Below are 26,220 nucleotides of genomic sequence, written 5' to 3'. Positions count from 1 at the left end.
AAAGTTAAACAATTCTCACAAACTTTTGATGATGGAGTTTCTTTGTCTTTTCTCAACTACTTCTTGATTTTCCTCACTGCTTTAAGAGCCTCTGTTCCTGGTTGTTCTTTGGCACATATCAATAGAGTTTCCATTGTAAAAAGGTGCCAAACTTGCTACCTTAGACTCACGGGGTCATTTCCTCATCACAGTGGTTCATGGTCCGTGTTTAGCTGGGGCCAGGTGGGGAGGTTGAAGGTTCTTTGTTTTCCCAGGTATGCTTACTATCTCCTGTAGCTTGTCTCCATGAATAAAATAAGAATCTCCTCCCTGGCTCTCTCCATAAAATTGACTCCTCAGACCCTAACAGAAAGAACAAATGATGGCTGTTGATACAGAAAGCACTTAAGCTATGAATACTCATTGTTCTGGAAGGAAACTTCCATTTAAACCATTGGGCAGATCAAAGAGGGCATCCTATGTGTTTGACCTTGGGCAAGCCACTCAGCTTCCTCTGCCTCACTTCTCCAGATAACTTAGAGGAGTGGTTGGGCATGAAATAAATGATACAGAGATGATGTTAGATTCAGGCCACTCAACATTAGCTATTGTTGTATTGCTATTGTGGTTGGCCCTGCCCTACTTTCTATTGATACCTCATTATATGGTTTGAGTCTACTTGTGCAGTACAACCACTTGTTCTTCTAATTTCTGTAATTCTGCCCTTTTCCTCCTATAAGTTCATTGCCCTTTTCCTTCTTTGTGAACGTTTTGAATAAGACAAAGATGCTTTAAACATAACCTTAGAAAATTGTCTCTACTCCTAGCCCATCTAAGAGTAAAAGTTTTATAGTGTTTAAAGGAAAGGGAAGTTCAATGCTTTCAGGTTATACAACAACCTATCAGAGCCCAACAGTCTCTGCTCCGTGCAGGGCCGTGCATGTCTGCCTGTTGATGAAATAGAGAAGCAGGCTGTGCTTCCTGTGAAGAGCCCTGAGCCTCTGGAAGAATGGTCTCATTTTGTGTGTGGCTTGGAGAATCAGCTTGTGACATCAGAGGTATATTTTCACATTAATGACATTAATGGCTACTTCACTATGTTAGTGTTCTTAAAAACCACTTTTTTTTTTTTTTTTTTTTTTTTTTTTGGCCTTGAATCTTGTGACCATCTCCTTCTAGGTTGTCTGTTCATAGATAGCCATAAGACAAGCTGGCTATGGAAACTCAATGCTAAATTTCATGAATGCTCATCACAAATCTGTGATGTCTGTGTTTTACACAAAATTTTTACACAATGGTTAAAAGTTGTTCAGAATTGACAATTTAACCATCATATTATCTCATAAATAAGCTTAGTTGTAGCTTTTTTTATTAGGGAAAATACTAGTCACTTACGTTAAATTATATTCATAATACCTTGATAGCATAAATTGCTTAAAGGGTCTGTTCTCTGACTACTTGGAGGTTAGGTCAGGGATTATCTGGTTTCAGAGGAAATCCCTGCCAGCCTCCCCCAGATGCTTTCACATGATGAGACAATACCAGGCGCCAGCATTGATCACATTAACCAGGAACAAATCAAGTCCTTTTAGGAGGAGGAATATGGGATAATGATACTTTTAGAGCTAGGAGAGCTCCGAGATGTTTCCAAATACAGAAAGCCATATTTCAGAAATGAAGAATGTACTGAGGGTACGCAGTGAGCTGGTGGACCTCAGATGGAAACCCTCATAGGCGGTAAGATGGTGTGATGGCTTCATGCCCTCTCCTGTTAGGCATTGAAGGGAGATATTGCAGACTCTCCTAGGATAGTCTAGGAAGGTACTTTGCGATCAAGATATTCACTCTCCTTATTACATAGACAGAGTACTCTGTCATGCATTCTTTTATCTAACAAGTATTTGTTGAGAACCTACTAAGTGCCAAATACTGTTGTAAACAGGGGTAATAGCAGAGAGGAGCACAAAAAGTTCCCTGCTCCAAGGGAACTGCTGCTTTAGCAGGAATCAGACAATACTGAGAAGTGATGGGTGACAGTAGCACAGGCTGCTGCAATTCCACCTCAGACAGGGCTCAGAGAACAGAAGGTGGCAGTAAGGAGTTAAGCTGTTGGTTTTTCTAAGTGCCATGAAGAGAGACTGTAGTCTTACATAGAGGAGGGACAGAATAAGATTAATATTTAGCTGTGCATTATGACCATTCGCTAAACTCACAACCATGTGGACCATCTGCTGTCCTGGGTGTAACAGGAAGCAGGAAGATATCAATGAGTAGGCTAAGGATTTGGGTCAGGAGAGCAATGATAATAGCCATGCCAATGTGGTAGTAGGGGGAGCCACAGAGTACATACATAGACACAGGACTTAATGCTGGCATAAAGAGAGGGCTCATCTCTAAACTCAGTGGGAGAGGTGAGCAAAAAACAAAACATTTTTAAAACCTTAGTTTTTCAACTTGAACATCTGAATACAGTAACTCAAGAAAAGTTTGCATCAGAGCAAGCAACCAGACCAGTGGATTACATCTGTTTTTAGACTAAATTTTGAGATTTGCAAGCTATACTTGACCAGGAGGCAGATGTCTATCTATTTTCTCTTTTTCCAATAGCACATAACGCAGGGTTGAATGGAGGGTGGTGTAGTCAGGGGTCAGTGCAGGGGGCTATGGCGCTTCTCCCTCTGCTTGCTGTCCTCTGAGCCAGGGCCCACAAGCTGAGAGAACATGTCTCGGTGGGTAACAGCATGATCAGCTTCCCCCCGTGAAACCACAGCCTAAGACATGGGGTCTGCCTTCTGGGTACTGCAATCATCTCGTGTACGACTGTTTGTGTACTTCATTAACCTGCCATTGACTTCCTCATGGTACGTTAATGGGGACCACACGATGTTGAGTCACAATTTGAAAGGCTGTATGTCATCCCAGTGTGACATCGCCCTGCTCCCTGACACGCTGCTGTTTATCACTCCTCTTCCTGGGCTCTCCTTCCCCGGGTGAGTCCATCCTTTGGCAGTGATCACATCCAAGCCAGGTTTGATCAATAGCCTGGTTCATTACAAATGGAAATGAGCTTGGTGTTTAGCAGCTGATGAGAGCTATCCCGGATATGTGGCACATTTGTACCCTGTGCATTAGGTGGAACCTACCATTTTTAAAATATATGTTATTGAATTTTTACAGAGAGGAAGGGAGAGGGATAGATAGTTAGAAACATCAATGAGAGAGAAACATCCATCAGCTGCCTCTTGCATACCCCCTACTCGGGATGTGCCTGCAAGCAAGGTACATGCCCTTGACCGGAATCGAACCTGAGACCTTTCAGTCTGCAGGCCAACACTCTATCCACTGAACCAAACCAGTTTCGGCTGAACCTGTCATTCTTTTCCGGGGAAACATCCTCTTAGTTTAATGTTTAAAACTTCATAGTGCAGTGCCTCTTCCCTACAGCCTACTGCAGTTGAACTCAGGAAGCCCTGGCATTGCAACAGCCGCCAGTCATTAAGACACTTGTCTGCCTGTGACTTGAAAAGTTGAAAGGTCCTAAAACCCTTGGACCATATCCACCCTTGTGTGTGAATGTGAGCAAGGTCTGCCCGGGAAATATTTTCTTTCTTAACTTTGACTTCTGGCTCAGCCCTTGAGCTTATTTCTTCCCTCTCTGAGATCCCCACCTCCGCTTCCCCACATACACACCTTGGGCTTTGCACTTTTTATACCTCCCTGTAACTCAAAGAACTTGGCTGCTTTTCTTTGTTTTCCACTTACATACATGCCGACCCTCTGGCTTGGATGGTTCTTGCCTGCTTAGTGAGAGGCACTTTGGGGGAAACATACAGGATCATGTGAAGAGTTTTCCCCAAGGTTCACAGTGGAGCATCTTAAAGGGAGTTAGAGTCTCTTTGTAAACACTCTGTTGGGCGAGTTTTCTGAAATGTCACAGTGAGGTTTTCCCTGCATGGAAACACACAAACAAACAAATAAACAAAAAGGCAAGAGAGAGACAAGATACCAAGGTCAGCTGGTTGTTTGGGAGCCAGGAAAACACAAGACACCTTCCTTTTATGCTTAACAAGGCAAGAGGGGAGAGAATGTGAAAAACATCGTGTCTCCTTGTTTATCTTGGCCAGGTGTAGACATGTACCGGAGATGCTTTGCTGGGCCTTTCCTTTTGTGCTACTTGACTCTGAGCTGCCTGAGACCTGGGGAGGTCCGCTCTGTCTCTGCATCTCCAGCACCAGCTGTGTATTAACACGTGACCACCAGTGACTGCCATAGTGCTCTTTCAGAAAGCGATGGGTCCTGATCGGGGTGCCATCCATTTTATCACACTCGGGCTCCACTTTGGAAGAGGGACATACTTCTGGGTCATTGCTTATCTGGTAGCAAGAAATTAACCTGGGAACATTGAATAGATTCAAATCAAGAATATCTAGGCAGTAACAGAAGAGTGCTACTAACTTCATAAAGGAAATTTTCACTACCTCTAGTCTGAGAATCAGCTAAAAAATATCAGTACTAAACTTTTTCTTCATTTCATGGTACAGTTTAGAGAAATGGATGCTCTGGGAAGTACTGTATTAGAGTCTCATAGCATTTCATAGACATTTGTACATGTAGGTTGAACTCTGTCTCATTATCATCAAGTTTAAGTGGCTCTTTTTTCTTAGCTTCAGTCTTGTATCACATGCCCTTTTCTTGAACTTAATGGTTTCCCGTAAGAGATTTAGTGCATTGCAGGAGCATACCTACAATTTCACTTACCAAGTGTCAACCCCATACTAATGTGCCTTTGGGCAAGTTTCTTCACCTTTCCGAAACTTCTGTTTCCTCTTTGTAAACTACACATGGTCATCCTAGCTTCTGAACGTTATTCCAAGAATTGAATGGCTTAAGTCAGTGGACAGCAAACTGCGGCTTGTGAGCCACTTACAGCTCTTGATCCGCCGTTTGCCACTCTGTTGACTAATGAGTTTGCCTACCACTGGTCTAAGTTATGTAATGTGCTGAATGATGCCAGGCATGTAGAATTAATCAGTGAAGGCTACCCTTTGCCAATGTTGTGATTATTGAGCTGGGCCTAACTTGGAATCAGTTACCTTTGCCTGGTTAGCATTGTTTGCACACATCTGCTTTATTAGTATTTGTTAAGGGTTTATTTTTTATAGGAGACGTGGAAAAGAGTGATTGAGCATCAGTTATTTAACCTGATGAATTTTTTTTCCACAGGCTGACCATCTGTCAGGAAAGTAGCAGAAGGTATTCCAATAGGACTGAGTTGAATTAAATTAAGAGATAAAAGTAATAATAATGGCTTTCCTCCAAATGATATCTCAAAATCTGTCCACTTTTCCCTAGCTCCACTGTTGCCATTTGATCCAAGCTGCCTACATCTGGACAGGAGCCTCCTAACTGGTCTCCCGGTTTGATTGGTTGCTGATCCAATTTATGTGGAATAATCAGAACAAACATTTTAATATTCATATCAGGTCACTTCACCACATATTTTACACCCTCCTAGCAGTGAATTACAACCCAAAGATAACGTAAAAATGGAAAACTTGGCCAGCAGTCTCAGTATAATCTAGTTCTAGTCTCTTGCCTTTCTCTCTAACCCAGCGATTTTTAACAGGTGTGCTGCAAGAATTTTTAAAACATGCAATACATGACTATTTAGTCAGGGTTACTGACCTCTTTTCCCTTAGATTATCAAATTAAAAAAAAATTGACAACAGCCAGCACAACAATAGTCATCTGATGTGAATGAAACAAAATTGTACCAATTTATTTTTTGTCAGCTATACAAAATATATACTAAATTTTTTTTGGTATGCCACAGAATTTTAGCAATTAGTTTATGTGACCCATAAGTTGAAAATCGTTGCTCTAACCATTCATCCTAGGACCCTAACCACTCTGGCCTCCATGCCCCATTCTAAGAGGCCTGTGCACTTCCCTCTGCCAGCAGGCACCTCCCGCCACCATCACCCAGCAAGGTCCACTTGTGTCAGATTTCAGCTGAAACTCTCCAGTGAGACAACCTACACCTCACCCAATAACTGCCCTCCACCCCAGGGATCTCTCTTCTGCATTCTCTCTCTCTCTCTTTTTCTGCATTATTCTGATTCCAGTTTATAATTGCAGATTTACTATTGTGGTTTCTTGTTAAACGTCTCACCGCGGTATTCCTAGGCCCTGTCTCAGTGGCTGCTAAATGAACAATGCTTCAAGCTACAAAGGGCTTTTGATGTATAGGATCCCAGGTAGGGCTCACAGCATCTTTGTAAGAAAGGCATACGCTGGACTATTTCACATGCATAGGTGAGGAGTCTGAAGCTTATATGATAAAGGCTCAAAAATGGAAGAATGGGGTCTGAATCTCAGAATTCTCATGCCAAACCTATGGTCTGCATGCCCGTTGACTATTGTTTGTCTAAGTAGAGCTATATCTGAAGCACTCGAACGTGCATTTTCATTGTGCGCATATCACCTGCTAAGCTGTCCTTGCCCTCTCTCATAGAACCTGTGCAAGGTCCCCTTAGGTATTGTATTAGTTCCGGGACTGCCATAACAAAGTACCACAAATGGGCTGGCTTCAATCTATAGCAAGATATTGTCTCACAGTTCTGGTGGCAGGAAGCCGTGATCAGGAGGGTGGGAGGGCCACAATCCCTTTGAAACCTGGAGGGACATTTTTTTTTCTTGCCTCTTCAACCTTCTGGTGGTTGGCCAGCGATCTTTAATATTTATCAGCTTACAGCTGCATAACTCCTATTTTTATGCCCATCCTCACATGCATTCTCCCTTCTCTCCTTCCCATTGTCTTCCTTTGTGTGTCTGTCTCTCTGTTCATATTTCCCCTTTCTCTAAGGATAGCAATAATATTGAATTAGGGCCCACCCCAGTGCCACTATTCTAACTTGATTACATCTGCTGTGACTATTTGCAAGTAAGGTCACATCCTCAGGTACCAGAGGGTAGTTTTAACATAGTTTGGGATGGACACAATTCTATCCATATCATGAACGGGCCCATCTTCTTTTTTGCAAATGGAGCCATATGCTCCAGCATGGCCCCAAGATTCTGCAACTTGCAATGGGCAATGCCAAGTTCAAGTATAGATCAGTACTCACAAGTTCATGCTTGGTCAGATGGATTCAGTTCCCACTGCTAAAAAACAAAACAAAACAAAAACAAAAACAAAAACAAAAAAACCCTCACAAAAACAGAAATAGGGGCCATTATTTTTATGCAAAGTGAGCATGGTTGAGGAGAGGCAGGCTTGACAGGTCCTGCCTGTGTGTTATAACTAGCTCTGCCCTCAGAAGCAGACATGTCTACCTTCTTGCCCACCTCTGCCACACTGGGAATAGTGTTTGGTACTCTTTTAAGGGAAGATAAGCCATTCTTCATTTTAATTGGTGGGGGAAGTTCATTATGAAGTGCTTTTCCCTCGGAATGTTCTCTAAAGTTGGATGTGGTGTCTGCATCGCCTTCACTCTCCTCTCTTCCCCGGAATCATTAGCAGCCCTGGTTGGTGATTTATAATCACATTCCCAACAAATTCCACTGCTGTTAATGACTACTTATTTTCCTATACAAATGGTTTTAGCTCTCCTTCCTGAGGACAATTAACTGAGAAACTGGTCATAAATTACTGATAATGATCAGCTCATCAGAGATGATTGTCGAAGGTGCATCTTCCATAGTAATTAGATGAAGTATCTTTAATTGCTGATAACAGACAAATTGTGGTTTTGTTTTTTTTTCCTTTCCTTTTTTTTTTTTTTTAGATACTCATGAAATCTTCCTGGAAGGCAGGCAGAGTAACACCTTCTCTTCCCCTCCTCCTGAAAGAGGGGAAAGGGAAAAACATTCATCATCCATGAGCTTCCCGAAATACAATAAATGTGGCAGCTTTTCTGTTTCAGATAAGGCGACCCACCTTTCTCAAGCAGAGATCAGAGGAAGTCTACTCAGGGACCCATTTCTTTAGGCCAGAAGCAGGGGTCCTTCCTGGTGAGGTTTGATGCTTTTTTCCTCGGGATCACATCTCTCGCATTTGCATCCAAACCTTGGCCTTAAAATGGGAGGTTTCTGAACCCTGGAAAGGGATGGTATTCAGTGCACAAGCTTTCTCATAGTCAGCATGCCGATCAAACCCAGACTATTTCTGTCCCTGGGGCTATAGTGGACCGTAGCCTGTTGCAGGATGGTCCCTGGAATCAGGCCTTATCATCTGTTACCTTATTGATAAGCTCAATTAGACTGTTTATTTGTGTGGAAATTGGAAGGACCTACTTATTATTAACAGTCTGTAAAGAAAATACACATTTTACATAGTAAAATTTAAACAGGTTCAGTGTCACTTTACTGACATATCTTGAACATGGTTAGTCTCTGAGTTTTACACTACTTTATTTATAATCTTCAGTTTCATAACTGGTGTGTATGTGTGTGTGTGTGTTGTTGTTGGTGTTGTTGTTGGGTGTCTGTTTTATGGCATAAACTGTGAAACAAGCTATGGTAACTGAGATCATTTAAACCACTTTGGCAATTAAAAAACAACATGGTGCTTAAAAGAGCATAGGTGAGGACTCCAAAGAAAGATGGGGGGGGGGGGGATGTCTTATTATCTAGTAAATTGGGAACGTGCATAGCATCTCTTCAAGATGCTAGTTTTTGTTCTGCAAAGGGAAGCTAGGACTGGCACAGAATAACAACGTTATGTTCCAGGATGTTTAGGCACTGATTTCATTCAGATTCCTCCACTTTCAAGAGAGAAGAAATTACAAAAAAGAAAAAAACACACACACACAACTAGTCAAATAAGCTGAAGAAAAAGGAAGATTGAATCATGGAACTGGGCAGCACAAAGGATGTAGGCTGAGTCCAAAGGTTTAATGATGTCAGCAGGACTTTGGATTTGCTTGTTCTCTTGATAACAGGCTTCAATAGCCTTCTACCATATGGTTCTCTGAGGAGTTAGCATCCCTTGAGGCATAACTCAAAAAATCTCAGGGAAGACTCTGATTGGCCAATTTGAGTCTTGTGCTTGCTCCTGAGCAAATCCCCGAGCTATTGGACTGTCTTTTCATATTAGCTGGTCTTGAGTCTCATCCCAGGGAGTAAAATGGTGAGGGCAATGCATACAACTCCACCTAAATAACATAGGCAAATGTATGGTGGGTTAAATAGACGATTCCCCCAAGTAAGGGATTTTGGGTAGAAGAGAAAACAAAACAAAATTGAAAAAGCTGAAAAGAGAGGGACCCTGTCATCCACCCTTTGCAATTAGCCAACGGCTGCCCAGCTGAGTCTGCTTTGCTGCCAGTTTACAGCTGCTTTCCTTGGAAGGCTCTGCTCTTGTTGCTGCCATTTTCTGAACACTGTCTATTAGAGATGACAGTTCCAAGTCCACCTGAGAAGTCCGAGCTATTCTCTCCTTCAGACTGAATCTGAAACACTGTTCTCAGGGGTCTCTGACCCAACACTCCCCTTCTTCATGTCCAGAGCTACTCTTCCCCATCCACTCCCACCCTCCACTGATGTTCTTCAGATTACTCTTTGCCTTTTTTGTTTCCTCATGATTTTTTTTTCTAGCATGAGCCCAGATTAATTTCCCCTTCTTCTGCGCTTCCATTGAAATATGTATATTTTTGTATAATACTTAGAATGTTTGTCCTTTGATTTTAGTTCTAGGAATCCATGCCTCTCTGTGAATACAGGATGCCATTTTACGGTTCTTTTCAATGATGTCATGATCCGTAGCAAAGTGCCTGGCACTACATAGATATTTAATTCTGGTGAATGTTCCCCAGGGAGGGCAAAGAGAGGAAATATTTGGGTAACTCAAGTATCATTTGGGTCTGGCTATGTTTGCTTATGGGTATGTGGGTATGGCACCAAATAATCATTTGGAGGAGTGGGTTTTGTTTATGTTGGAGGCTTTTTGAATTTGCCTCATCTGGCCCCATTTTATATGATAATTGCTCTGAGTTATGGTTATAGGAGACATGCTATAATATTTGAGATTAAAACAAAGCAGGGGTCTTTCTTGCAAGTCTATGTAGATCTAGATCAACCCAGAACAAGCAGCTTTTCATTCATTCTTAAAATATTCTGGCAGCTTCTCATTCATTCTTAAAATATTCGGGGCACCTACTGTATCCTGGAATATGTGATGGTAGATATATATCCGGCTCTCGCCCTCATCTTTGGAGCTTACTTGTCTGGAGTAGTCTAGGGCTGCCTCCTAACTCTCTGTGGGATCTCCGACTAGTCATTTAACAACCCTGTGCCTACATTTCCTTATTGGTAAAATGGGGATCAATAGCTACTTCAAGAGCTATTGTGAAGATTAAAGGAGCAACTGCTTGTATAAAGCCCAGCACACAGCACACATTCAATAAGCTATACCTATTACTTATAGCTATTGGCTCATGAAGCCTGCAGGCTGGCGGAATCGACATTAATCAAATGATCATATTCAAAATGTAAATTATAACAGAATTGATGTGAAGAGGAGTCGCTTGGTGATATAAACACTTATGAAGTGAAATTATATGAAATTTGCCTGGCACTGCATATTTAATCTAACTACCTATAAGACCATCCGTAGATGAGAGCCAAAATGAACAATTTATCAGTTTGTGATGGCTGATAATAAAGAAGCAGTTATGGGTGGGTGAGATGGTCATTTTCCAACCTGGAATTCAATGCTGGTGTGATTATCACTCGAATTAGATCTTACATTGTGCCAAGGCAGTTCTTCCCTCTCAGAGCATTGGCCATAGTGCAACAAAATACCATGTTGACAGAAAGAGGCCTCCAGCTTCTTTCTGAGTCCTGTCTTGCCTTTAAATGGTTGGGGGGTCTTTTGGATTTCTAAAGGGATTTTCCTTTCCTTTTTCAATCATTCGGCCTTCAGTCAACTTAGAAAACCCATCAATTCAACTGAGAGGCAAGGAGGGAGAGCCACACCTCCTTCTTGGTGCCATAGATTGTGCCTTAGAATCACTCCTGAATGACTTACTGTTCTTGTTGGGACCATGGTCTTCATGTCTATGGCCAAGCTGTGCCAACCTTTGGAAAAGGTAAAACATACTCAGTAAATGTTGGTTCCTTTAAAATAAATCTTAATTTAAATTGAATCAGACCAGTGATTAAAATAGCCATGAGCTTGTTTGAAAGAGGGCAGCCCTTTTCCCGTAAAAGGAGAACAGCTAATAGCAAGGAGGAGGAGAGCAGTGGGTAAAAGCCTAGACCTGGGTTCAGATTGCTGAGACCTTGAGCTAGTCTCTCCCGTTCCCTGAATATTAGCACTACCATCTGCAACATGGGATAGCAATAGCCAACTGATGGAGGATTGCAGGAGATACTCCCACAAAATGATGAAGCCTGCCTGGTATATGGTAATTGCTGATTAAATGATAGTCATTTTCTCAGTGTTGTTTGTATTGATGATGATGATAAACAAGAAAGCCTTGAGGAATTCTGAGGTTTGATGAGTAATTCTTTTACTTTATTGATTTTGTTACCCCAAGAAAAAGGTAGACGAAACTAATTATCATATTCCCTTTGCCACAGAATGTATAGTTACATGATACACGCACATATATATGTATGTACAATTTTTCTTACTTACAATGTACATAGAATGCATACATGTATACACAATTATATGTAGTGGTATCATACATCCTATCTAATAAAGAGGGAACATGCTAATTGACCATCACTCCATCACAAAGAAGGCTGTACCCACAGATGAGGCCAAGTTGCCATAAGGAGCCTTAATGAGAAATTGGCAGGAACCTGAGGCTACACCCTTCCCCCACCCCCATGGTACTTGACAGGCTATTTCAGGCTACATGCCCCCCTCAGGCACCAGGCTAGGGGACCTCAGACCACACCCCCTGCCCAGCAGGGCTTGACAGGGGACCTTAGGCCATGCCTCAAACTGCAGCACTGGGCCAAGGGACCTGAGGTTGCACCCCCTCTGCCTGGCTGGGCTCGACAGGCCATGCTCCCCACCCAGAGGGGCTTGACTGGGGACCTTTCCCAGTGCTAGATCAGGAGAAATCAGGCTGTGTGATGGGGGACCTCAAGCTGTACCTCCTGCTTTGGCACCAGGCCAGGAGACCTCAGGGCTCGCCCCCTGCCCCAGTGCCAGGCTAGGGGAGCTCAGGCCATGAACCCCACCTGGTGGGGTTTGATGGGTGTACTTCCTGTTCTGATGCTGGGCTAGGGGACCTCAGGCTGTTTCCTCTACCCATGTACCAGGCCAGGGAACCTCAGGCTGCTCTCCCCTGCCTGATGGGGCTTGACAAGGGTGGGCAGGGCCTAGTCTGGATCTAGCACAATGGGGGCGGGGGCTGCCTGATCTGGGTCTCACGCAATTTTGAGGCACATATGGGGCGTGGGGATTTGACTCTGGGTCCTGCGGTGCGCCCCAGACTCTGACAGGAGAAAGGTTTTCATATGATTTTACTAATTTTCTTTCATCTCTGACACTTCTATTATAGAGAAAGGGCAAATAGCAATATTAAATGATTTCTTCTAATCCCTTTTTAATGTGCACAAATTTCATGCACCAGGCCACTAGTAATATATATATATATATATATATATATATATATATATATATATATATATATTTAAAATAAAGAGTACATCTGGATATGTAATATATTAATAGATACTGTAGTAATATAGACTACATTTAGTAGTATATTCTGTTGTATGCTATACATTATACAACAAAATATATTGTATGCTATTAGACTACATATATTTCTGGTATCTCTGTTGGAATCCTTATTCCTTTGAAAATAAAGAATTAGTTGGTTATTTAGAGAACAAGCCTCAGGTCCTCCCAGGTTCTCTGAGGGCTGGTTGTTTCTCCTGTTTGTTTTGACAATTCAGTGGTAGCAACTTGCAGCCAGTCAGAGCTTCACTGTGTAATCCCCTGGAAATGTCCCCAGGTAACAAGAAGTGCCTACTGGTCAGAGATGTCAGCTCCGTTAAATAGGGAGGATTTTATCTGTCTGAATAAATATTCCAGGGCTCCTCTCGCTCTGTGGATTTGAGATGTGCACGGGCAAGAAGGGTCATTGCCATAAATCAATAGCTTCCGTGAAGCCACGGGTTTAGAACTGACAGTGGCTTTCTCGTTGAAATAAAGATAGTAACGTGCAGGTCTCAGCCACCAATGCTGGCAATAATGTATGGAGTTGATGAAGCTGTTGTGTGAACATATATCAAGTGTGGGTAGTTAGAATTGTTACTCTTTTTGAGTTGAGTTAACTAATTGATAGTGGCAAGTAGGGAAAGGCAGAGATACTTGGTAGAAATTGATGCCATAAACGCCATTCCATAGGTACATACCCCTCAAACCCAGCACCCCACTGGTGGTCTGGTGGTCTCAGCTCCAATACTAAGTCCTTCATAGCACTTGTTACTCAGTTTTATGCTACTCACAGGTGCTGAAGAGCTGGCAGCTGTAGTAGTGGGAGTGGATGAAGTCCCCAAATAATGGAATTTAGAAAAGAAATTAGGACATACCATAAGGAAGGGCCACTGGAATGAATGGTTGGAAGGAGAGAGGAGAAAATGGCATTGAGAAGATGGCCAGGAGAGGGCAAGTGAACCAGGTGAGCACAGTTTTATAAAAGGTAAAGAAAATTTTACAGAGGCAGCAACTGTCAACGGTATCAAATCTTGCAATGATTTTGAGACTTATCAAGATTTTTTGGACTTATATTCTCATGAATCTGTTTTCATACTTGTACCTATGTTATTTCCAAATACTCCCTGAGAGCAGATACCAAGTTTTATTCATCTCCTGCAAGGATCAGGCCGAAATCAGTAGTCGGACATACCCCAAGGGTGTAGGGACATCCCTGGATTGCGACAGGGTGCAGGCCAGCCTAGGGACCCCACAGATGCACGGATCTGTGCACAAGTCCTCTAGTATGCATATAAGATCTTTTGTTAATCTCTTCCCGGCCTTCCCTCAACCCCTTCCCTCTGAGATTCATCAGTCTGTTTCATGTTCCCATGCCTGTGCATTGAGTGTCTGCTTCCTGGTGGTCAGTGCACATCCTAGCTACTGGTCGAATGGTTGCTTAGGTAGGTAGATAGGTAGGTAGGTAGATAGATAGGACATTCAGTATCTGGAGACATATTAGGGACAGGTAAGTATGTTTTGAAAATTTAAAGGGATGAAGTGGGAAAGTGAATGCTGAGCTTTGTATAGTAGTTTATTAACTATACAAAATGAATTTGTGAAGTGTTAAAGAAATAATTTGATACTGACAAATAGGGCACAAGGAATCATTCTAGGTATGTGGTCCTACTAGAATAGGGGCAGGAAGCCTATTTTGTACCAATGACCATTTGGATACGTATAACATCATTTACGGGCATGCAAAATTATTAATTTAAAAATTAGCCTAATATATTTGGTCAAACATTTCATTAACTCATCCTTAATGCTGGGCATTTTCCACCCCTGCTGTAGTGGTAAGTCCTAATTCCTTTTCTAAATTAGCATCCCCTAATGTCCCTATTGCACAAGGACCAACTGAGATAAAAGCAGAGCCAGGAGACAAAAGAAATTAATGTATTCTCCTAACCTAATGCTCCCAAGGTTCTGATCCCAGTCACATGAAATGTCCAGATGAGGCAAATCCAGAGAGACAGAAAGTAGATTAGTGGTTGCCTGGGGCTGGGGAGAGAGAAAGTGATGGGAGTGATGCACATGTCTACATAGGTATCCTTCTGGGGTGATGAAATGTTCTAAAATTAAATTGTGGTGATAATTACACAATCCCTACTATACTAAAAACTATTTAAAATGTTCCCTTTGAATTGGTGAAATTTTTGGTGTATGAATCATATTCCAATGATTCTTTTGTTTTTAGAATGGTGCAGATTATTAATGAAACAAGTCCAAATTAAAATAAAGACCAAATGGGCTTACTTATACTCTGGATTTGGTCAAATTACACACCAGTCACTGGCAGTGTGGACACATTTAGCCACTCTGGCATTCTCCCTCTCTTCTCCCCTCGCCTGCCTGCACACTCCTGAGTCTCCTAGCTGAGAAAAGGACCAGAGAACACCCTCCTCTATCAGCAAGGGAATTTGAAAAGGGGTTAAGGGGATGCACTGAGCATGCCCAGTTTTTTTCCCAAAATAACCAGTCAAATAATCCATTGTATTTTAGAGTTGGGGAAAGAGCTGGGATATTACCTTAGAGGAGGCAGTTCCTTCATATGGAAATAGGGAATGAGGAATAAGGGTGTGCCACCCTCTATACCTTGTAGTCTTGTGTTCAGCAATTTCCTCAAGAACAGCAACTGTTGAGCTATCAAATTAAAAATATACCTTGGGTTTGTGTAAGCTTTCAACCTGAGGCAGGTGTCATGGGATGCAAACTCCTAGGGCAGAAGAATCAATGGATCAAGGCCACTGTGTCTAAACATCACCACTGCCTCCCACCTATGCCAGCACTTCTCTGTGCCAATGGCCCCTCAGCTTGGCTCTACAGTTTAAGAACAATCTTTGTGTCTATATGACTCTTTACAGCTTCCAAGAGCTTTCATTAACTTACTATCTTTTCAAAATAGTATCAAGAGGGCCAGAACTGAACATAATTTTTACCTTCTCAGGTGGTCCATCTATTATGATCAATTCTGTCATTGCTACCACACATGATCTTTTAAAATCTGAGGTTCCTAAAGACCAGAGAATGTTCACTTCTTTGCATCTCCAAGATCCAAGTATAAAAAGGGCTTCTCTTGACTTCATTTCCTTTCACTCCCATTTTATCAGTTGGACATAGTCAGAAATTACAAAACTCATCTAATATCAGTGATGGTAAGGTAGTGGTATAATATGAAACATTGCCTTTGATTATAATCTAGGCAGACATCCAGGTACAAAGTTTTGAAGGACATCATTCAATATGTTGTGTGTGTGTGTGTGTGTGTGTGTGTGTGTGTGTGTGTGTGTTTTGTTGCATGGACACTGGAAGTTCATTGATATCTAGATAGATTTGCCTAATTCCAGACATTTCCTCACTTCTAGAATGCAAGTGCCCAGCCCAGTGCCTGGTTCTTAGTGGGTTTCCATTAAATGGTGACCACATTAGGACATGGGGCCCTAGATATTGAGAATATGAGGGTTGGCTCTGTTAACATAGGCATTGCTGGGTGAAACTGTCCTTTCGTTGAAAACAGCTACACTTTCCTCATTCAGTACAAATGGATTTGGTGTGAAAAATCTCAGACAGTTCCATTTCAAGAAGATGCTTTCCTTGGTGATGCGGGAAAAATGCACATCTAAGTAGATTTGTAGACTTATTTATGGGGCATTTGGATATTGTGTGTTTTCCACTTTGGTGCGGTAAGTACCTCACTCATTCTCCCTTGGCCACTTACTGCCCATGGCAAGCCCCACTCGTCTTAATTAAATTCCTTCTTTGCAACAACCTTATTTTTGCTCATGGGTACATTGCTGTCACAGTGAAACATTTCCTAGCAACACTGAGATTTTTTTTTTCATAAACAGAGCTTTTATTCTCCTTATTTTGAACACTAAATATTAGTCCCTTGAATTAATATGAAGTTATTATGTACTCCAAATGAGTGTCTTACAAGTCTTCTAAAACCTATCTCCTGCCTGGAGGCCTGGGAAGAGTGTGATACCGGTGGAGAAGGGGCGGATGTGTTGCGTTAGTGATGGGTGAAATGACTTGATTTGGCTAGTCCCCACCCACCATTGTCCAAATGCAACCAGAGACAGCATTTGCAAAGGGGCCTCTCCAGCAAGCTGCTGCTGCTGCTGCTGCTGGCCCAGCCACTGAGCGCTGAGTTCATCAGGGTGGCATCTTCTCTTTTAGAAAGAGGGGGGGTGTTGGTCCTGCACCATGCATTTTCTAAGAAACATGGATTTCCTGGTCAGGAAATGGGAGGCTTCTTGAATTCTGTAGCTGAGGCACCTGTCAGGTTGGAAGGACACTGGGAAATCAGCTGCCTCATTGAGAACTTGGTCACAACCTTCAAGAGTCTGGCTGCAGATTGACGCAGGCCTTTTGGCTTTTGCTTGGGTCATGCAGCTGTCTTGTCTATGTCTGGATAAATTGTGCCCTCTTACCCTAAATGGCTAATTAAAACATAACCCCAATGCAGAGGCATGATCATTCTTCACTCACCTGTTCTCATCTCTTCCTCACTGTCTCTCTCCCCCTCACAGCTGAAGAGCTGGTTCCAATGGAGAAAGCACGCTTTCTCCCTCTGTTACACCTCAAGCCCCCAGTTCTTCCTTTATAGCCACATGGCACACTGTCTTTTATTTCCCCAAACACATCAAGCTTGTCCTGAGCGGGCCACTGTCCACATTTGGTTCCCTCTGCCCACAGCAACCCTTTGCTGAATTACCTTTCACTTCCCATTTCCATTTTAGCTCAAAAACGTTACTGCTGCCCTAGCTGGTTCAGCTCAGTGGACATAGTGAACCTATAGGGTCCAAGGTTTGATTCTGGTCAAGGGTACATGCCCAGGTTGTCCGCGGAATCCCTATTAGGGGGCATGCAGGAGGCAGCCAATAATGATTTTCATCATTGATGTTTTCTATTTTTATCTCCCTCTCCCTCCCTCTCTGAAATCAACAAATATATATTTAAAAAATATCAGAGAAACTTAGAATTTTAAACAAAAGCTACTTCTGTGAAAGTCTTTCCTGGAAACCCTACCCCCAACTCCCAACACACCAGGCTGCTTGAGAATTTACTTATCTTTTCCTTTAGTCATATGTATGTATATATGTGTGCATATATTGTGCGTATTCATATATCTATATACATATACATGCATATGTGAACATATGCACTTATGATCATATACACACATGTGTATGTGCATGCATGCGTGTTTACATGCATATGTATGGGTATATGTGTGTATATACATGCATGTGTGTGTTTATGTGTATGTGTATATTTATAGGTGTGTGTACATATGTGCATATGTCAATCACCTTCTATGTGCCATGCACACATCTTGGCATTAAGGACCCATCAGTGGGGAAAAAATAGAGCCCTACCATCTTGGCTCAGTGATTGAATGTCAACCTATGAACCAGGAGGTCATGGTTTGATTCCTGGTCATCAGGTATTCCTGAGTTGTGGGTTCCATCCCCAGTCTGGGGCATGCAGGAGGCAATGGGTCCCATTCTCTCTCATCATTGATGTCTCTCTCTCTCATTCTGAAGGTGTTCTCTCTCTCTCTCTCTCTCTCTCTCTCTCTCTCTCTCTCTCTCTTTCTCTTCCTCTCTGAAATCAATAAAATATATATTTTTAGAAAAAGATAGATAAAACCTCATAGAGCCTATATTCTAGTAGGGGAGAAAGACCATGACACAATACACATCTCTTATATCAAAAAGATCACATCTAACTCTACCACAACCAAATGAGCAACAGCTCTAGCGGTGGGTGGGGCCAGGCACGAGCTACTAGCTGCAGAGAGCTAAGAGCAGTGGAGAGCTACTAGAGGCGGAGAGCAGGGACAGCAGAGGGCAGGATGCGAGCTAGGAGCAGTGATGGGCAGGGTGGCCAGCTGAGGCAAGCAGAAGGAGCTATAGCACATGATTTTTGTATGCTGGGCCTCTAGTAGGAGATCAGCAGAGTGTGTTAGAAGGTGACCAGTGGTGTGATAAAAGAAAAAAAAGGATAAGGAAGAACAGAAAGTAGGGTGGAAGAATAAGGTAAAAGTATACATGGATGATGAGGGTAATGAGGGTGAATCTCATTCTGAAGGTGACAGTTCAGCAAATAATAGAGGTGAGGAGTGAGCTGTGGCGATATTAGAGGAAGGAGCCTTCTGTGCCAGCAAACAGTCAAAGCTGGAGACCTAAGGGGTGAGGGAGCATATTTCGTGTTCAATGAATTACAAGGGACCAGAGAGACTGTGGCAGAAAGTCTTAGGGGATGAGTTAGGGGGAAAGTGAGGTGGAGAGGGGGTGAAGGCCATGTATGACTTTTAGGTAACTTTGGGCTTTGGTTTTTACTTAAGTACAACAGGGACTTGATTTTTAATGTAAATGGGTAATGTGGGCTTCTGCGCTGAGAATATATTTCCAGGGCACTTTCTATAGTTGATAGCCATGGACAATAGGCTCCAAGAAGGCTGCAGTAGTATCTGTTTTGCTTTTTGCTCAATCCCCAGGATCAAGTCCAGTGCTTGGCACATCATTTTTAATAAATATTTAATGTGAAAGAATAAAATGAATACCGGGCACATCAAGATGATTCCAGTTGGCGCCCATCCCTCACAGGCAGGCATTTTATTATAGACAGCCAGCGTGCAAATATCAAGCTCAGGATCTACTTTATTTATCCGTTTAAAGAGGACTTCAACTTCACCCTCCACTCCCCACCAAAGGCTCGAGTTTAATTACCTACCTAATTGTAGCTATAGGCAACTGCTCTTAACTAGTTTTGTTTTAATTTGTAATATATGAACTTCAATATATTCAACAAAAAAGGACATCGAATGCTAGTTTGGAAGAGATCTCTCCTTCAAAAGAGCATGCCTCATGCCTAAGCAAATGTCCCTGTGACCCCCAAGGTAATGGTTCATGGGGCAGGGGCTGGCCAGGGCACTGCACGGGCTGGGAAATGACCCATGCTGTCAGAATTAGCATGCATGCACATTCCAAAACACACATTTACCTGGGAGTCTATCACCGCTCAGCAGAACTGTTACAGTCTAGTAAGTAAATAACATGTTTTTCAAAATTAGTACGTGTACCAAATATGTATTTATCCACTAGGCTGAAACAGTTTCCAAGAAACCTCCCCAGTCTGAAGTCTGTCAGGCTGACTTATAGGTGTGATTTTAATGATGTTTTGACTATGAACATCGGATAAAAAAAAGAAAGAAGAAAAAAAGACGTATGAGTTTAGGAGGGCGAGGGGTTGTCATGTAGCAAAAACCAATTTTAGAAGGAAATTTAATGCAGTTGTGGAATCTCTTCCTGCTCTTCTTTTCTTCCTCTTTCTCTTTGTCTGTTCCTTCCCCACCCCCTCCTCCTCTTCCTTTTTTGAAAGTTCCCGAAGACTGAATGGTATAGACACCAGATTAAATTTTCAAATAATTCAGTTCTTGGGAACATCATATGGCTTCACAAGTGATTAGTGTGCACACTTCTGAGCAAGTGTTGGCAACTTTGTTCCATCTCATGAAGGTAGAATATCCAAAAATTGGATTCTGTAAACACTTCCATGAGAGACTTGATTGGTGAGGATTCATCACTTCGGTCTAGGCAAGTCAAGCAAAAGCAAATCATATTTGCATCAGCTGTCTAGATATGTTGGACAGGGATGATTTTATAGACATAGCTGTGAGGCATTGAGTTTTCAGTGGGACATTATTACTTTCCATCCTAACTGTTGGTCACAGACATAGAAAGCTGGACTCACGATTCAAGGCAAGTCATAGATGTATAAAATAGTAGTCAAAAGATGGTGGCTCTGCCAAAAACGGTTTGGCTCAGTGGATAGAGCATCTGCCTGCAGACTGAAAGGTCTCAGGTTTGATTCTGGTCAAGGGCATGTTCTTGGTTGTAAGCACATCCCCAGTAGGGGGTGTGCAAGAGGCAGCTGATCAATGATTCTCTCTCATCGATGTTTCTAACTCTCTATCCCTCTCTCTTCCTCTCTGTAAAAAAATCAATAATATATATATATATATATATATATATATATATATATATATATAGAGAGAGAGAGAGAGAGAGAGAGAGAGAGAGAGAGAGAGAGAGATAGATATAGATATAGATATAGATATAGATATAGATAGATAGATAGATAAAAGATGGTGGCTCTGGAACCAGATGCCCTGGACATGAAACAAACCACTTTAGGACTTGATTGCCTTCCCTGTAAAATGGGTGTGATGGTAGTACCCACTAATGCAATCCATAAGTCATTTAATATTCTTCAGAGCACGTATATGAATATGTAATGAATGTCACCAACTATTATCTCTATGATTCAAGGTAGTTCACCTGTACCTTCCACCTGGGGCAGCAAGACTACCACAGCCCAGAGCTTCAAGCATTTGCTTTGGAAGCAAATGAAGAGGCCAGGCGTGTAATTGGATGTATCGCTAATAGGTTATAAGTGGTTGTCCAAGTTCCCAAGCAGCCTGCATGCTCTAATAAATACCTCCAGTTGACAAGTGAGAGAGCAACCATGGGTTTGGAACTCCTTCCTGGGAACCGTGTGAGACAGCCACTCAGGAAATGCCCTTTGAAACTCCTTGGAGGCTCAAATTCTGCACAAGTTGCTTTTTTTTTCTCTCTTTCTAATTGAGAACGGTGTGGCAGGTTGAGTCTGCACAAAATTGCACAGGCCTTGAATCTTTGTTCATGGCTGTGGCCATTTCTTGGGCAGAGCACCCTGGGGTGAGCTCCTGTTACTGCTGGTTCGGTACCTTATTTTGCATGATGCACCTTTCACGAGGTTCGCGCAGTTCTGATTCTGGGTTTGGTGTCATTTGCACAATTGAATCAGAGGCCCCAGAAGGGCATGGACTATCCCTCGATGCTTTCTGCAGACCCTAGTGTGGTACCTAATGCAAAATCGATAACTTCCATGTTGGTGCGTTCTTCCCTTTTGTGACTGGCTCTCTGGATTAATTCTGTACAGTCCGGGGCGCTGTGTGGTTTTCTAGACAACAGTCTTAGCATCCTGTTGGGGGTGGAGGGGTGGGCTAAATGGGTGAAGGGAGTCCAAAGGGACAGACTTTCAGTTAAATAAAATAAATAAGTTATGGGGACTTAATGTACAGCATGGCAATTATAGTTAATAATATTATATTGGGTATTTGAAAGTTGCTAAGAGTAGATTTTGATAATTCTTATCACAAGAGAAAAAAATTCTGTAACTATGTTTGGTGACAAATGTTAACTAGGCTCTTGGTGATCATTTGACAATGAATATATATATTGAATCATTATGTTGTACACTTGAAACAAAATAATGTTCTTTGTCAATGATACTTCAATTTTTTTAAGTCTCATCATAGTACTTTCTGTAGATATCGTTTCTTATTGGAAAACAATCAAATGCAGGGCTTGCAAATGATGCAGTTGTGTGGGAATGAACACAATTCTAAATGGAATAATTGTCCTAATAAAGAACCCAATCATATGTTTCAAACATGACTAGGGTCCTATATTTATACGAAGGGTCTCCATTGCAATGGCTTTAACAAATCATGAAGAATCACAATTATTTCCATCTCCAAATGTGTACCCCATTGAAGGCAGGGGCAATGTTAAGTCATTCTTTTCCAATTCAGCCTTCAAAATATATCTCCATTCCTTGTCCTTCTACTTTTTTTATGCCTTTTCTAACTCTGTATCCACCATCTTTCATCCAGGCTACCATTGGCTTTTGCTGGGATATTCTGGTAACTTGACAGTCTCTTTTTAATATTTAGTCCTTTCAAAGCCTTCTCAAAGTGGAGCTAAAATGCACTTTAAACAACAAACCATTCTGGCCTATTTGGCTCAGTAGGTAGAACATTGGCTTGTGGACTGAAGGGTCCTAGTTTGATTCTAATCAAGGGCATATACTTGGGTTATAGTCTTGATCTTCAGCAGGGGGTGTGCAGGGTACAGCCCATCAATGATTCTCTCTCATCATTGATGTTTCATCTCTCTCTCTCTCCCTTCCTCTCTGAAATCAATAAACATATATTAAACACACACACAAAGCAAACAAACCCACAAACCTATGCTGCTCCACCTTCACAGCTCTGCATTACCATTGGGATAAAATCGAACATGTTTCCATTTCTTAGCTATTGTAAATTGCACTGCCATGAACATAGGAATGCCCATCACTAGATGAGTGGATTAAAAAAAAAAAGCTGATACATTTATACCATGTAATGCTATGCAGCAGTGAAAAATAAAGATCTCTTACTTTTTGAGACAGCATGGAGGGACCTGGAGAGTATTATGCTAAGTGAAATAAAGCAATCAGAGAAAGACAAGTATCACATGATCTCACTCATATGTGGAATCTAATCTTCTTGTCCTGAGACATAGAAGCATAGAACAGACTGCTGAATCTCAGAGGGAGGGGAAGGGAGGGTGCCTGGGTGAGGAGAGATCAACCAAAGAACCTGTATGCATATATACATTACCCATGCACACAGACAATAGGGTGGAGAAGCCATGGGGTATTGGGGAGTGGGGGAGTTAGAAGAAGTCAATGAGGAGGTGGGGGGAAGAGGACATATGTAATACTTTCAACAATAAAGATTTTTTTAAAATATACTTTCATTTATTTCAGAGAGGAAGGGAGAGGGAGAGAGATATAGAAGCATCAATGATGAAATAGAATCATTGGTCGTGTGCCTCCTGCACACCCCATATTGGGGATTGAGCTTGCAACTGGGGCATATGCCCTTGACTAGAATCGCACCTTCAGTCCACATGCAGATGCTCTATCCACTGAGCCAAACAAGCTAGGGCTCAGCAATAAAGATTTAAATAAAAAGATTAACATGTTTCACATGTTAACATGTTTCACCTTCAGGGACTGTTTCATATTTTGTTCTAGGCATTCCTTTCGCAATTCAGCCACACTCAGGAAAGTCTAGTTATTCTTAAAGCCTTGGATTCTCCCATCTCTGCCATCTGTGCCATTGTCTGGAACATTCTGTCCCCTCTTCATTGCCATGTCCATTTGGCCTTTGCTCCCTTTCAAGAAGCCATCTCTAGCCACTCCACCCTCCTCACCCCCAACCTTAAGCTCAAAATACCTTCTGTGTGTTCTCATAGAATTCAGTGCCTCTTTAATTTTCTGCCTTTTTCAGAAGACTGAGGGCTTGGTGAGGGTAAGAACCATACATACTTGCTTTCTCTCATTGTGAATGACTGAATGCAATGATACTAAAATGCCATAGTGTCCTTGCCAAAGCAACATATGTATCACAAATACAGTCTTTTGTTCTGAATGAAAATATGTGTGGTATTTTCCCCATCCTATCCTCAGTGCTAAGGAAAAATGCAAAGTAAGAACCTACTTTTGAAAGTAAAAAAACTTTTGCAGCAGGGATAGTGAAGAACCTTGAGAGCAGAAAACTGTGCCTTACAGAACAGGTAAAACACCAAAATGCAAAATACCTTCCTCTGTAACTTTTGCTCTAAGCCCCACTTCATGCAAAATGGGCTAGAAGAATTAGTAGCTAAGTGAGGACATTAGTCAGGATAAAGCAGGTTATGCTGCAGCAACAATCAGACCCCAACCTCCATGGCTTAAAAGAACCAGCGTGTTTCTCACACCTTCTCTGTGCCCATTGCAGGCTGGCTGGGAGAGCAGCAGGGTTTCTCCCTCACTCAGGGTCACAAGCTCCGCTTTCATTATTCTACAGTTGCTGGGACAAGGAAAGAACAAGGTTAATTGCACACTGGTTCTTAATGCTTCTACCCCAAAGTGACATGTGTCACCTCTGTTCACATTTCATTAGCCAGAGCAAGACATGTGGCTGCATTTAAATTCAAGCGGGCAAGGAGAAGGACGCCTGTCCTTTCACCCTGAAGAAGAAGCAGATGTTTTGGGGAACAGCTGCTAAGGCCTACAAGGAACAGCTTCACCTGACCACACCTCAATCCCAGACGTCATCCTACCAGAGCAATGCTTTTAGGAGGCGAAGCCATAGTCTCCTCATCCCATCGGTGTAATCTTATGGCTAGTCCCACTACCATCCATCCAATTTGAGTTTTCCCCCTTCATTTTCCTCTCACTTGTCCCTGGATTGAAATGTTGGATCTGTCCATCAGCAGAGGCTTTCCCTATCTATTTATATACAGTACACTTTTAGTTTTAGACCACGAGCTGCTTACTTCTTGGAGTATGAGTTGAAACATTTGTTTTCTTTGTTTCTCCACATTCTTTTCAGAAGGTATTACTGATGGATATGCCTGTGAACTCTTTCCTCACTGTTCCGCCACCCCCTTCACCACAGGCTACGCACGTCCGCACCCCAACCCATTCCTGTTCTCTGCGCTTCCCTCCTCTCATCTATATGGGAAGCAGGGTCTGTGTTTGACAGGCAGCTTACTCTTTGCTTACTGTTTTAATAAAAATTCCTATCACCATTTTTATCTACAGAAGCAGTCGAGGCACCATTTGATATCGAGATGCTAGATTTCATAGACTTTGAAATATTTTTCCCATATCTTTCTTTGGCAAGTCTTTGAACAGAGACTACAAAAAAATTGACATGTTGGAGATGAATTTGCAGACTCCAAGTTAAGTAATGACTACCTGTCCCTGTTTAAATTGTGTTCTAGGTTTGAAACATTATATTACACAGTCAAATCATTGAAATTAATGGTCAGACTGTTTCATAACTGAGTTAGTTCTTCTTGAGACTGATATCCTATTAAATCAGCAGGCTGTCCACATTCCTTGCATAGCCTTTGGCTTGGGGGCAGCGTTTGCCCCAGCCTTGGGGATTCAGAGCTGGACCAAAGCAATCATGCTGGTTTTGAATGTGGGAGAAATAAAGATCTCTATTATCTCAATTTACACATTTCTTTTCTATTTAGAATCTTACCTCATTGCCTTTATCCTGGGAGGCAGATTATTATTGTCCCACACATATAGATGGGGGACTTGAGCCTCAAGTGTGTTAGGAAGCATTTATAACTACTGATTCAAGTTTAGGCCAAGTTCATTTGATGATTTTCTTTCAGATCTCTTCTTTTCCTGCCATTCTCAAATATCACTCCTCAGAGGGGCCTTTCTTGACTATTCTATCCAGAAAGCACTGTCATCACTATTTAATTGATATTTTATTTTCATAGTCCTCATCATTATCCCCTTGTCTTTTTTCTCACTTATCTACTTATTTATTTTCAGTATCTATTACAAGGAAGATGACTTTGTTTTCTTTTTAGTGCCACATCCCAGCACTGTAATAGTTCCTGACATCCAGTTGATATTGAAAAATATTTAATGGATGAATACATATTTCCACACTACACTATCTCTTTCTATTAGGAATGAAGTTCAGATTAGGATGCCTCATGTAGTTACATTGTGTCTTAGTTTATTCTTTGAGGATTTTATGAACAAACCCCGCTGTTTAGATCTTTGAGAGTTCAGCTCTGTGGTAAAGTTGTGTATTGGTTAGCTAATGCTGTGTAACAAGT

General features: G+C 41.9%; 1 protein-coding gene across 18 annotated transcripts in view; it reads left to right on the top strand.

Annotated features, from left to right (window-relative positions):
- RBFOX1 (RNA binding fox-1 homolog 1) overlaps positions 1-26,220 on the top strand; it is a 2,022,031-nt gene that overhangs the window by 1,034,697 nt on the left and 961,114 nt on the right. The gene's annotated exons all lie outside the window — the stretch shown is intronic.

This window comes from Pipistrellus kuhlii, unplaced genomic scaffold (assembly GCF_014108245.1).
Source record: "Pipistrellus kuhlii isolate mPipKuh1 unplaced genomic scaffold, mPipKuh1.p scaffold_m20_p_4, whole genome shotgun sequence".
NCBI classification, from domain to species: domain Eukaryota; kingdom Metazoa; phylum Chordata; class Mammalia; order Chiroptera; family Vespertilionidae; genus Pipistrellus; species Pipistrellus kuhlii.
Note: the sequence above shows the minus strand (reverse complement) of the source record. Positions and strands in the feature narration are given on the sequence as shown.